Consider the following 14,909-nt stretch of genomic DNA (forward strand, 5'->3'; position numbering starts at 1 on the left):
GGTCATAACCCAAAGCTCCACTTATGACACGACAATAAATACAACCGGTAATCTTTTTGCACACATTTTACAAAAGTATTTCAAAATTGATAACAATATAATTAAAAAGTGATTTTATAATCATACAATATATGAACACTTTGTATAATGTCCAACCAAGCAATTCCAAAATATTTTTTTGTCTAAAACATTTGTTTGACAAAAACATTGTATAAATATATAAATGATTGCAGTATACTAAAAATACATTCAAACTGAATAAATGAAATAACAATGATAGCTATGATTAAGTAAAAAAAAAAAATAGTTAAAAATAAATTGTATTTACTTAAATAAAAATGATTACAAAATCGGACGATTAAGAAAACGGTTTATTATTGAAAAAATATATCTATTTTAAAATTGTAGTTTGCATGAGTGACTAAATGAGTGACATAAGCAGAGCTAAAATAAAATCATGTGACAAAGTGACAACTGTTTGAATGTTTTCATTCCAAAACCAGTTTTTCTGTCCATTACCCGGAAGTACAATAAACATGTTCTTGTTCTCTGACAGGAATAATATCAACGATGGGATCAGAATATTTAATGACTCTGTTCCAATAATCCATTTAGCATTAGTATAGAAATATGAAAACAAATCAGACAAAAGCGCTCGGTTTTTATTTCGGAGTATTCTGATAGAAGACACAAATTAGATCACCATGTACTGGTGGCGCCCCCTGTGGGTGGAGCTATGGAATAAGTGCTAGCATACAGTTATTCTAAATAGCCTTTTTATAATCACTACGCAAAAGCTCTATGACTTATGGACAATTACTTGCTGAATTCAAACACGTTTTGATTGATAGCAGCCATGTAGAAAATGGATGGATGGATGGATGGAAGGAAAACACTACTAAAACGGAGGCTTTTTTAGAAGGTGAGATGACTCCTGGAAAATACTGGTTTGGAATGGCCAAAGGTATAGATGTGTGTCCAAGTTGAAGGAAATGGAAACTACAAATAAAACGACCTCATATATACCTAAAATACGAGGCATAATGATGCAATATGTACATACAGCTAGCCTACATAGCATGTTAGCATCGATTAGTTTGCAGTCATGCAGTGACCAAATATGTCTTATTAACACCCCACACAAGTCAATAACATCGACAAAGCTCACCTTTGTGGATTCACGCACAGCATAAAACATTTGATGGACAAATGGAGACAATGAAGGAGTGGCATAAAACACGTCTTTCTGCGGCAGAGTCGAGAAAAGTTGTACACGTAAACGAACAACGTTGCGTTCAAGGAGTCCCGAAATTAGGACAAAATGGGCAAATACTCTCATCAGTTGTCTTTACACCTGTTTACTTTTGGATGCACATTAAATCAACAAAAAAAATCCCGACTTTGGAGCAATGTTCACAGACTCTAGTATTTGCCTCTCTACTGTATTAGATGCAATGGTTTTCCGTATTGGGATCATGATTTCAGTCCTACATTGTTCACCGGTCCTCATATGGAAAGTACTTTTTCTTGTAGATGTCGACCCCAAAAGGGACAAGCGGTAGGAAATGGATGGACTCTCATCAGTGAAGCATGTTTAATGTAAACCATGGGAGTTCTAACAATTAGGGAGGTTTTTTAAAATACCCACTAGGTGTGGCAAAATTATTCTCTGCGTTTGACCCATCACCCTTGATCACCCCCTGGGAGGTGAGGGGAGCAGTGAGCAGCAGCGGGGGCCACACCCAGGAATAATTTTTGTTGATTTAACCCCCAATTCCAACCCTTGATGCTGAATGCCAAGCAGGGTGTCATGTTTGTCCTCCTACAGAAACCATATTAAAACTTTTTCCATTTTCATACATTTTTGAAAAAGCTCCAGGGAGCCACTAGGGCGGCGCTAAAGCCTTGCGTTGCCAACCCCGGTCTATAAAGCTATGTAACAACTGTTTAGGCCAATTCGAGTAATCAAAATGTACTAACAGAGCCACCCGGTGGTGGATTTGTCATGCAAATAATAGCAGGGGTGCAACTTCTGACGGATTTTAACCCTTAATGTGTGCAACGGGTCAAGAGTAAAAACGTCTGATAACATCTTTTAAAACGTTGACTGTGGTGGGATTTGTTTTCCCGGGATGCAAAGGAAGGTGACGGGACATGGCGTGAAGGTAAATGCAGGATTTTAATCTTAACTCAAAAGCTACAAACAAAAGGCACTCACAGTTGAAGCACTTAACTTAAAACAGGGAACAAAACTAATACTTAAACATAAACTATGGACATAAAACAAACACTTACTGTGTCATGAGCAAGGCAGCCTGAACAATGAACATCAGTACGAACTACGACATGAAAAGAGCAAAAACAACAGTGATGACACCAGAACGACCAACAGAAAATGACAGGCTTAAATGGTGACATGATTAACAACAGGTGCGCGAGTTCAAACAAATGAGGCAATAAGTTGTCGTGGAAACTTAAAACAAACCAGGGTGCGCAAAAAGAGGAACTAATGGAGTCAAAAATCAAACAGAACGTGATCACAGGACATGACAACATTATCTTCAGACAACAGCCCTGTTTGGGTCATCAGCCATGTTTTTTGTTGTTGTTTACTTTCAGTTGGATCTCCAAACGTGATATTTCCTCGCCGAATGCAGCATAATCACTCAGGGCGACTCAGTCGAAGCTATTGCAAGGTTGGGATATTTCTTTAAACGAAACAAAATGCACATTTTAACATGCCATTCGTAAATCTGATGCGTCTTCTATCACATAAGGCAGGGGTGTCAAACTCGTTTTCGCCACATGGAGGAAAATCTGTGCATACGCGGGCCAAACTAATAAAACCACGGCATTAAAACTAAAACATAAAGACAGCTTCAGATTGTTTTCTTTGTCTTACTTTGGCCAAAAATACAACAAACACATTCTGAAAATATTCCGATAAAAATATAGAAAGAAGAAAGTGAATGAATGTTTATTATTGAATACATATGCATAACATTTTTTGTTTTTTGTATTATTATTTTTTATGAATCAAGTAACATTTATGACAACCTTTTCCCAAAACACAATATAGAATGTGTCATGTTTTGTTTTAATCATGTTCTGTTTCTTTTTTGGCCACACAGTTCCTGTTTTTGCACTTCCTGGTTTGTTTTGTCACCATGACTACCCATTACTTTTCACCTGTCCTCATGTCTCACACCTGTTTTCACTAATCACCGAAGTATTATTCAAGCCACAGTTGCAATGTAGTCAGCCTTCTATCACCATCGATCACCCTTCTACAAACCCATGATTCCAGGCCCCTTGTCTCAGTAAGTGTTTTCGTTATTCATGCCATAGTGCAAGTTTTTCTTTGTTATCACTACCAAGTTTGTGTACCTCCATTGTGGGCGCTTTTTGTTTGTTTCTGTTTTTTTAGTTATCGCGTCAAAATAAAAAGATGTCTCTACCTTCACGCCGTTTCCACTCCATTTCGGGAAAACAATTCGCACCCAAGTCCAAGTCCTGACAGAATGTGAGATATAACAGGAAAATGCATACATTTATCATTTGTTTTCAAAATGCTTATAAAATGTGGGACCCCATTTTTACCATTTCATGGGGTCCCTGGGACCCCGTTTTGAAAGTTCCTAGCTCTAACGCGGATGGAGTATTGGTGCGTGCAAAACAGCAGCAGGCGGCTGTGGCCTGCGGGCTGGTTCTAATAGTAATGAAATATCATCCCGGGGGCCATAGAGCATTCATTCCAGACCTGGTCCGCGGGCCCTGACTTTGACATCCCTGATATAAGGCAACACTTCAGATTTGCCCGCCCCTGAAGCTGTTTCCACACAAACCGCACGAAATGAAGACGAGATGAGTAAGATCATCAGAAAACTGTAAATGTTATTGACACACCACTGACTGCAGATCGATGAGTTGCGTTCAAGAGCCCTCACGGTTCTTCTAAAGCAGGGCTAGGGAACCTAAGATTCGCCAGCCAGATGTGGCTCTTTTGACGACTGCATCTGCATAAATCAACTTGTAATCAGTGTTAAAAATAACGTTGAAAATATAAAACATTTTCGTGCATTTTTAATCCATCCATCCGTTTTATACCGCACCTGTTCAAGAAGCTATTTATTTATTATTGGTTAGTGTGGGGCTTGCCCTTCTGGGGGTTCTTAAGACCACCAAGCACCGACCTGAGAGCCTGTTTCAGGGTTACAATATTTTTTTATTTTTCAATAAGTCTCTCAGTTGCTTTCCAGCAATTGTCTTTTTCTCTTTCGTTCTCACTCGCGCTCTGGCTCCAGCCCCTACCCCGTCTCTCCTCCTGGCGACTGCTTATAAACAGAGGTGGGCGATCTACGCGCCTGTCGCTGATTTCGAGGGCGGTCCTGGCAATACCCCGCTTCGCTGCAGGCGACTAGGCCCCCCAAGTCCAAATATTTGCCCACCTCTGTGTCATGTCTGTGTGTTCATGTTTTGTTTGAGTCATGTTCGGTTTTGTTTTTTGGAAACTCAGTTCCTGTTCTTGCACTTCCTGGTTTATTTTGTTACCATGGCAACTCATTAGTTTTCACCTTGTCCTCATTGTTCGCCCCTGTCCTCATGTCTCACACCTGTTTTCACTAATCACCACAGTGTTATTTAAGCCTGTCTGTTTCTGTTGTTCATCCTGGCAACATCACCTGCTTCCCACGTTTACCACCTGCTATACCAGGGGTCGGGAACTTATTTGGCTGAGGGAGCCATGAAAGCCAAACATTTTAAAATGTATTTCCGTGAGAGCCATATCATATTTTTTAACATTGAATACAACTAAATGTGTGCATTTTTTTAAAGTAAAACCAACATTTTTAGAGTATAATAAGTTTCTAATTATTTTTAATAACACTGTTATTTTTTGAAAAGGTGCGGTTTAAACGGATGGATGGATTAAAATGCATGAGAATGTTTTATATTTTGAACGTTATTTTTAACATCGTGATTACCAGCGGAATTATTCATTACTTATCATATTAAGCAATGTCAGCTCAGATTTATCTGAGAGCCAGAGGCAGTCATCAAAAGAGCCACATCTGGCTCTAGAGCCATAGGTTCCCTACCCCTGTGCTATACCTTCCATGCCAATGATCCATGCCCTTTGTCGTTTTCCAAGTAAGTTCTTTGTTATTCATGCCATTGTGTAAGTGTTTTGTTTTATGTTCATAGTTTTGTTTCATAGCCAAGTTTGTTCTCCGCCATTGTGCGCGCCTTTTGTTTGCCTTTTTGTAGTTTTATAGTGTTAAAATAAAAAGATGTACCTTCATTCACGCCTTGCTCGTGCCAACTTTCCTTTGCCTGGGAAAAACAATCCACGCCCAAGTCCAAGTCGTGACACTCTGTCCTAAAACCTTTCTTGTTGCTGTTGCCAGTGAAGTTTTCGGGGTCTTCTTCGACTAAAGACTGCTAAGTTTTCCCCACATTCTATTGCACTCATGGGGTTATGGTTTGGTGGTTAATGTTTATAGGATTGGAGTTTTAAGGACAAGGTCATGGGCACGTTTTTAAGGAGGTACTTAGAGGGCTTTAATGTTCATTCAAGGGGCTGGGCGGTTAAAAGGGCACATAATGATTTTCTTTCTACATTTAAAACACTTCCTCGTGGTCGACATTGCATGTATTGGTGGTTCTATGGTCAGAATGTTGCATATATTATGTTTTACATACCGTTTTCAAGCGGCTTTCTGTGTAGTTTAGTGGGCGGGTCTTATTTACCTAGCTCCACTTTGACAGCAACTCCTGCACCATCTTTGTTGTAGTTTTTAGGGCTTGTCTGATGGATATAAATTAGAACTATCACAGTGACATGCTGTCAGGGGAGGCAAGTGAGGCAGCTGCCTCACCTGCCACCAGGTGGCTTAACCATGAGATGTTCCAAAATAAAGTAATAAAATAAAACAAGTTGTGTATACAAGGTAGTGTATAGTCTATACACTATTTTGTATTACCAATGGCAACAATTGAGGATGCATGTGCATGTACGAGCCAGTCTGCCCCACAACAACAGAAAATTAATTACAATGGTGGCATTGCGCAAAGCTCCTCAGGTAAAACTTTACCATACATGGATAATCCGCAAACGTCACCAAAGGGAAAAATGTCACAAATTGGGCGAATTCCAAACAAATACAAACTTTGTAGTTTGGAGGAAGTTGTTTGATGAATATTACCGCCATGGTTCGATTTCACGTTTTTGTGGACTTTTCCAGATCTCAAATAAACAAAAACAAGTCATAGTAGTTAAGAAAAGTTGCTTTTGCAAAATAAAGCCCCTATAAAGGGAAACTGCACTTTTTTTTTTAAATTTTGCCTAATGTTCAAAATGAATATGAAAGACATGATGATGGATGCATTTTTTTTTTTACTGCATTCTAAATAATAGATGCCATCAAAAAGGATTGCACTACTAATGGAACATTCCAAATGCCAATAAAAAAATAACATTAAAATCACTTCAAATACATAATTGTAATGAGTACTTGAAATGCAAAGGAGATTGAAAGAGGAGGACTATATTAACCTTTTAGATTGTTATGGTATTAATAGGTGATATCCTTTACTTTTTTGCATTCTAAATATTAAACAAAGGAGATTGAAAGAGGGGAGAGGAGGGGGACTATATTAACCTTTTAGATTGTTATGGTAATAATAGGTGATATCCTTTTTTTTTTTTTTTGCATTCTAAATATTAAACAAATGCGATCAAAAGTCTATACCAGTCGCTCTATTCTGCCTATAAAGCCCTAAAAAAAAACATCCATACACCTCCATTAAGGTTTTATCTACATGATGTAAGTATATATGTCATGTAGTAACAGGCACATTTATTATAACATCCATCCATTTTCTACCGCTTGTCACTTTGAGGGTTGCGGGGGGGTCGCTGGAGCCTCTCAGCTGCATTCCGGCGGAAGGCGGCGTGCACCCTGGACAAGTCTCCACCTCATATAACATTTGATATTCATATATTTTGATCATTTTAAGCATATTTGGCGCATTAATTTAAAAAATGCAACACGTTTGCTTTTTCCTTTTACAACATCACTGCATATTTTATGAGAGCCAACAAAGATGATAAAACATCACTGACTGTACAAGGTCTGCTGTCATTAGGATGACAACTGATAAAACGTTGCTATAGTCTCGTTAAGATGAAGAATGACTCCTGATCCTCCCGAAGAAAACAAGGGTGGAACTTAGCCAGACCGAGCGTCTTTTCATGTCTTTCTCTCCAGTCTTGAGTCTAAATTTGAATGGCAAAATTGACCAACTCGTCAGATTATGTCTTCATCCTTCTAATATGTAAGTGGGAAGTAGGGCTGGGCTGGCCCCCAGGTAAATTGAGTTTGAGACCCCTGATTTAGATTTAGATTTAATTTTGTGTTGAAAATAAAAAATAGACATTTAAAAATATATTTTTTAATAATATTTTCTCGCGGCCCAGCCTCACCCAGACTCTGCATCCAGTGGCCCCCAGGTAAATAGAGTTTGAGACCCCTGACTTACATCATGTATATAACACCCTAATGGAGGTGTTTGTATGTTTTTAGGGGCTTTATAGGCAAAACTGAACAGCTACCATAGGCTCCATTGGAAGTGGACTTTTGATCTCATCTATTTAATATTTAGATTACTTACAAAAATAAAATCCATCCGTCGAGCATCTTATTATTGTGAAAAATAGGAAAAATGATCTTCTAAGGCTTATGTTTTAGGAGTAAATTGTTAGGCTAGTTGGTGGCGACATTTACGTTGTAAAATTTACTTTGGGGTTAGGTTTATGGATCCGGCAGTTCAGGTTCAGTATTTCGTGATTTGGGTCCAAAATGGCTCTTTCAACGTTCTGGGTTGCCTACCCCTGCATTAGTGGAAAAGCGACGAATGAGTGAAAGTGACAGAAACGTTGCCATGGAGACAAGGGTTTTGTTACGTGCCTGGCTGCAGTCACACCGCGACACCTGTCCGTCAGTAATAACAGTCCCCGATAACCTGGACCAATTCAAACCGTTATGCTTTTTTTTATTGTTTCATTTGCATTGCCTCACATTACTTAATTCTCATTTTGTTTCATTTAGATTTTATTTTGTATTGAAAATATTAAAAATATTTTTTTTAATAAATATTTTCCCGCGGCCCAGCCTCACCCAGACTCTGCACCCAGTGGCCCCCAGGTAAATTGAGTTTGAGACCCCTGATTTAGATTTTATTTTGTGTTGAAAATAAAAATAAAGACATTTAAAAATATATTTTTTAATAAATATTTTCTCGCGGCCCAGCTTCACCCAGACTCTGCATCCAGTGGCCCCCAGGTAAATTGAGTTTGAGACCCCTGACTTACATCATGTATATAACACCCTAATGGAGGTGTTTGTATGTTTTTAGGGGCTTTATAGGCAAAACTGAACAGCTACAAAAGGCTCCATTGGAAGTAAACTTTTGATCTCATTTATTTAATATTTAGATTGCTTGAAAAAATAAAATCCATCCGTCGAGGATCTTATAATTGTGAATAATAAGAAAAATGATCTTCTAAGGCTTAGGTTTTAGGAGTAAATTGTTAGGCTGGTTGGTGGCGACATTTACGTTGTAAAATTTACTTTGGGGTTAGGTTTATGGATCCGGCAGTTCAGGTTCAGTATTTCGTGATTTGGGTCCAAAATGGCTCTTTCAACGTTCTGGGTTGCCTACCCCTGCATTAGTGGAAAAGCGGCAAATGAGTGAAAGTGACAGAAACGTTGCCATGGAGACAGGGGTTTTGTTACGTGCCTGGCTGCAGTCACACAGCGACACCTGTCCGTCAGTAATAACAGTCCCCGATAACCTGGACCAATTCAAACCGTTATGCTTTTTTTTTATTGTTTAATTTGCATTGCCTCACATTACTTAATTCTCATTTTGTTTCATTTAGATTTTATTTTGTATTGAAAATATTAAAAATGTGTTTTTTTTTTATATTTTCCCGCGGCCCAGCCTCACCCAGACTCTGCATCCAGTGGCCCCCAGGTAAATAGAGTTTGAGACCCCTGACTTACATCATGTATATAACACCCTAATGGAGGTGTTTGTATGTTTTTAGGGGCTTTATAGGCAAAACTGAACAGCTACCATAGGCTCCATTGGAAGTAAACTTTTGATCTCATTTATTTAATATTTAGATTACTTAAAACAATAAAATCCATCCGTCGAGCATCTCATAATTGTGAACAATAGGAAAAATGATCTTCTAAGGCTAAGGTTTTCGGAGTAAATTGTTAGGCTGGTTGGTGGCGACATTTACGTTGTAAAATTTACTTTGGGGTAAGGTTTATGGATCCGGCAGTTCAGGTTCAGTAATGAGCCTGAAAGGTCTCCTATTACTGAAAGTGGTTTTCTTTATGATGTTGTAACACGTATCTCTCCAGCCTGTTTATGAGCGGCAAACTTAATTTCATACAATCACCCTCCACTTTCACGAGAAAAGGTTCGCTTTAAAAATTCATGAAGGGGAAAAAAACTCCTTCATGCTAAGTGAGGGAGTCACAACTTCCTAAAAACTATCCATCAGTCATTCACAGATGGAAGTTTGATCTTCAATTTTTTTTCATCAGCGACGAAGCTAACCTAGGTTAGCTTCGTCGCTGATGAAAAAAAATAATGTTTGGAACCCTAACCCTTAGAACCCTAACCCAGTTTGTAAGCAGGTATTCATTAGCATGAATTGATTAACGTGGACCCCGACTTAAACAAGTTGAAAAACTTATTGGGGTGTAAGTTACCATTTAGTGGTCAATTATACGGAATATGTACATGAACATCTTTTTGCGAGTGAGGTGGCTAAAAATAAAATTCTGCTTCAGTCAGAGAACATCTTTAAACTTTCGGTTTATGTTGTTTTTGAACAACTGTGATTGCGGTCTTTTCCCTTCCACATCCAAACTCAGAAAACACACCGAACATGATGAATTTCTTTAGACATCTTTTTTGCGAGTGAGGTGGCTCAAAATAAAATTCTGCTTCAGTCAGAGAACATATTTAAACTTTCGGTTTATGTTGTTTTTGTACAACTTTAAATGCGGTCTTTTACCTTCCACACCCACCCTCAAAAAACACACCGAACATGATGAATTTCTTTAGCCATCTTTTTTGCGAGTGAGGTGGCTCAAAATAAAATTATGCTTCAGTCAGAGAACATCTTTAAACTTTCGGTTTATGTTGTTTTTGTACAACTGTGATTGCGGTCTTTTACCTTCCACATCCACCCTCAGAAAACACACCGAACATGATGAATTTCTTTAGCCATCTTTTTTGCGAGTTAGGTGGCTCAAAATAACATTCTGCTTCAGTTACAGAACATCTTTAAACTTTCGGTTTATGTTGTTTTTGTACAACTTTAAATGCGGTCTTTTACCTTCCACATCCACCCTCAGAAAACACACCGAACACGATGAATTTCTTTAGCCATCTTTTTTGCGAGTGAGGTGGCTCAAAATAAAATTCTGCTTCAGTCAGAGAACATCTTTAAACTTTCGGTTTATGTTGTTTTTGTACAACTGTGATTGCGGTCTTTTACCTTCCACATCCACCCTCAGAAAACACACCGAACATGATGAATTTCTTTAGCCATCTTTTTTGCGAGTGAGGTGGCTCAAAATAAAATTCTGCTTCAGTCAGAGAACATCTTTAAACTTTCGGTTGATGTAGTTTTCGTACAACTTTAAATGCGATATTTTACCTTCCACATCCACCCTCAGAAAACACACCCAACATGATGAATTTCTTTAGCCATCTTTTTTGCGAGTGAGGTGGCTCAAAATAAAATTATGCTTCAGTCAGAGAACATCTTTAAACTTTCGGTTTATGTTGTTTTTGTACAACTGTGATTGCGGTCTTTTACCTTCCACATCCACCCTCAGAAAACACACCGAACATGATGAATTTCTTTAGCCATCTTTTTTGCGAGTGAGGTGGCTCAAAATAAAACTCTGCTTCAGTCAGAGAACATCTTTAAACTTTCGGTTTATGTTGTTTTTGTACAACTGTGATTGCGGTCTTTTACCTTCCACATCCACCCTCAGAAAACACACCGAACATGATGAATTTCTTTAGCCATCTTTTTTGCGAGTGAGGTGGCTCAAAATAAAACTCTGCTTCAGTCAGAGAACATCTTTAAACTTTCGGTTTATGTTGTTTTTGTACAACTTTAAATGCGGTCTTTTACCTCCCACATCCACCCTCAGAAAACACACCGAACACGATGAATTTCTTTAGCCATCTTTTTTGCGAGTGAGGTGGCTCAAAATAAAATTCTGCTTCAGTCAGAGAACATCTTTAAACTTTCGGTTTATGTTGTTTTTGTACAACTGTGATTGCGGTCTTTTACCTTCCACATCCACCCTCAGAAAACACACCGAACATGATGAATTTCTTTAGCCATCTTTTTTGCGAGTGAGGTGGCTCAAAATAAAATTCTGCTTCAGTCAGAGAACATCTTTAAACTTTCGGTTGATGTTGTTTTCGTACAACTTTAAATGCGATATTTTACCTTCCACATCAACCCTCAGAAAACACACCGAACATGATGAATTTCTTTAGCCATCTTTTTTGCGAGTGAGGTGGCACAAAATAAAACTCTGCTTCAGTCAGAGAACATCTTTAAACTTTTGGTTTATGTGGTTTTTGTACAACTGTGATTGCGGTCTTTTACCTTCCACATCCACCCTCAGAAAACACACCGAACATGATGACTTTCTTCAGCCATCTTTTTTGCGAGTGAGGTGGCTCAAAATAAAATTCTGCTTTAGTCAGAGAACATATTTAAACTTTCGGTTGATGTTGTTTTCGTACAACTTTAAATGCGGTCTTTTACCTTCCACATCCACCCTCAGAAAACACACCGAACACGATGAATTTCGTTAGTCATCTTTTTTGCGAGTGAGGTGGCACAAAATAAAACTCTGCTTCAGTCAGAGAACATCTTTAAACTTTCGGTTTATGTGGTTTTTGTACAACTGTGATTGCGGTCTTTTACCTTCCACATCCACCCTCAGAAAACACACCGAACATGATGAATTTCTTTAGCCATCTTTTTTGCGAGTAAGGTGGCTGAAAATAAAATTCTGCTTCAGTCAGAGAACATCTTTAATTTTTGGGTTTATGTTGTTTTTGTACAACTTTAAATGCGGTCTTTTACCTTCCACATCCACCCTCAGAAAACACACCGAACATGATGACTTTCTTTAGCCATCTTTTTTGCGAGTGAGGTGGCTCAAAATAAAATTCTGCTTTAGTCAGAGAACATATTTAAACTTTCGGTTGATGTTGTTTTTGTACAACTTTAAATGCGGTCTTTTACTTTCCACATCCACCCTCAGAAAACACACCGAACATGATGAATTTCTTTAGCCATCTTTTTTGCGAGTGAGGTGGCTCAAAATAAAACTCTGCTTCAGTCAGAGAACATCTTTAAACTTTCGGTTGATGTTGTTTTTGTACAACTTTAAATGCGGTCTTTTACTTTCCACATCCACCCTCAGAAAACACACCGAACATGATGACTTTCTTTAGCCATCTTTTTTGCGAGTGAGGTGGCTGAAAATAAAATTCTGCTTCAGTCAGAGAACATCTTTAAACATTCGGTTTATGTTGTTTTTGTACATCTGTGATCGCGGTCTTTTACCTTCCACATCCACCCTCAGAAAACACACCGAACATGATGACTTTCTATAGCCATCTTTTTTGCGAGTGAGGTGGCTCAAAATAAAATTCTGCTTTAGTCAGAGAACATATTTAAACTTTCGGTTTATGTTGTTTTTGTACAACTTTAAATGCGGTCTTTTACCTTCCACATCCACCCTCAGAAAACAAACCAAACATGATGACTTTCTTTAGCCATCTTTTTTGTGAGTGAGGTGGCTCAAACTAAAATTCTGCTTCAGTCAGAGAACATATTTAAACTTTCGGTTTATGTTGTTTTTGTACAACTTTAAATGCGGTCTTTTACCTTCCACATCCACCCTCAAAAAACACACCGAACATGATGACTTTCTTTAGCCATCTTTTTTGCGAGTGAGGTGGCACAAAATAAAACTCTGCTTTAGTCACAGAACATATTTAAACTTTCAGTTTATGTTGTTTTTGTACAACTTTAAATGCGGTCTTTTACCTTCCACATCCACCCTCAAAAAACACACCGAACTTGATGACTTTCTTTAGCCATCTTTTTTGCAAGTAAGGTGGCTCAAAATAAAAATCTTTAAACTTTCGGTTTATGTTGTTTTTGTACAACTTTAAATGCGGTATTTTACCTTCCACATCCACCCTCAGAAAACACACCGAACATGATGAATTTCTTTAGCCATCTTTTTTGTGAGTGAGGTGGCACAAAATAAAACTCTGCTTTAGTCAGAGAACATCTTTAAACTTTCGGTTTATGTTGTTTTTGTACAACTTTAAATGCGGTCTTTTACCTTCCACATCCACCCTCAGAAAACACACCGAACATGATGAATTTCTTCAGCCATCTTTTTTTGCGAGTGAGGTGGCTCAAACTAAAATCCTGCTTCAGTCAGAGAACATCTTTAAACTTTCGGTTGATGTTGTTTTTGTACAACTTTAAATGCGGTCTTTTACCTTCCACATCCACCCTCAGAAAACACACCGAACATGATGACTTTCTTTAGCCATCTTTTTTGCGAGTGAGGTGGCTCAAAATAAAATTCTGCTTCAGTCAGAGAACATCTTTAAACTTTCGGTTTATGTTGTTTTTGTACAACTTTAAATGCGGTCTTTTACCTTCCACATCCACCCTCAGAAAACACACCGAACATGATGACTTTCTTTAGCCGTCTTTTTTGCGAGTGAGTTGGCACAAAATAAAACTCTGCTTTAGTCAGAGAACATATTTAAACTTTCGGTTTATGTTGTTTTTGTACAACTTTAAATGCGGTCTTTTACGTTCCACATCCACCCTCAGAAAACACACCGAACATGATGAATTTCTTTAGCCATCTTTTTTGCGAATGAGGTGGCTCAAAATAAAATTCTGCTTTAGTCAGAGAACATATTTAAACTTTCGGTTTATGTTGTTTTTGTACAACTTTAAATGCGGTCTTTTACCTTCCACATCCACCCTCAAAAAACACACGGAACATGATGACTTTCTTTAGCCATCTTTTTTGCGAGTGAGGTGGCACAAAATAAAACTCTGCTTTAGTCACAGAACATATTTAAACTTTCAGTTTATGTTGTTTTTGTACAACTTTAAATGCGGTCTTTTACTTTCCACATCCACCCTCAGAAAACACACCGAACATGATGAATTTCTTTAGCCATCTTTTTTGCGATTGAGGTGGCACAAAATAAAACTCTGCTTTAGTCACAGAACATATTTAAACTTTCAGTTTATGTTGTTTTTGTACAACTTTAAATGCGGTCTTTTACTTTCCACATCCACCCTCAGAAAACACACCGAACATGATGAATTTCTTTAGCCATCTTTTTTTGCGAGTGAGGTGGCTCAAAATAAAATTCTGCTTCAGTCAGAGAACATCTTTAAACTTTCGGTTTTTGTTGTTTTTGTACAACTGTGATTGCGGTCTTTTACGTTCCACATCCACCCTCAGAAAACACACTGAAGATGATGAATTTCTTTAGCCATCTTTTTTGCGAGTAAGGTGGCTCAAAATAAAATTCTGCTTCAGTCAGAGACCATCTTTAAACTTTCGGTTAATGTTGTTTTTGTACAACTTTAAATGCGGTCTTTTACCTTCCACATCCACCCTCAGAAAACACACCGAACATGATGAATTTCTTTAGCCATCTTTTTTGCGAGTGAGGTGGCTCAAAATAAAATTCTGCTTCAGTCAGAGAACATATTTAAACTTTCGGTTTATGTT

The sequence above is a fragment of the Nerophis ophidion genome, linkage group LG11, assembly GCF_033978795.1.
Source record: "Nerophis ophidion isolate RoL-2023_Sa linkage group LG11, RoL_Noph_v1.0, whole genome shotgun sequence".
Classification (NCBI taxonomy): Eukaryota; Metazoa; Chordata; class Actinopteri; order Syngnathiformes; family Syngnathidae; genus Nerophis; species Nerophis ophidion.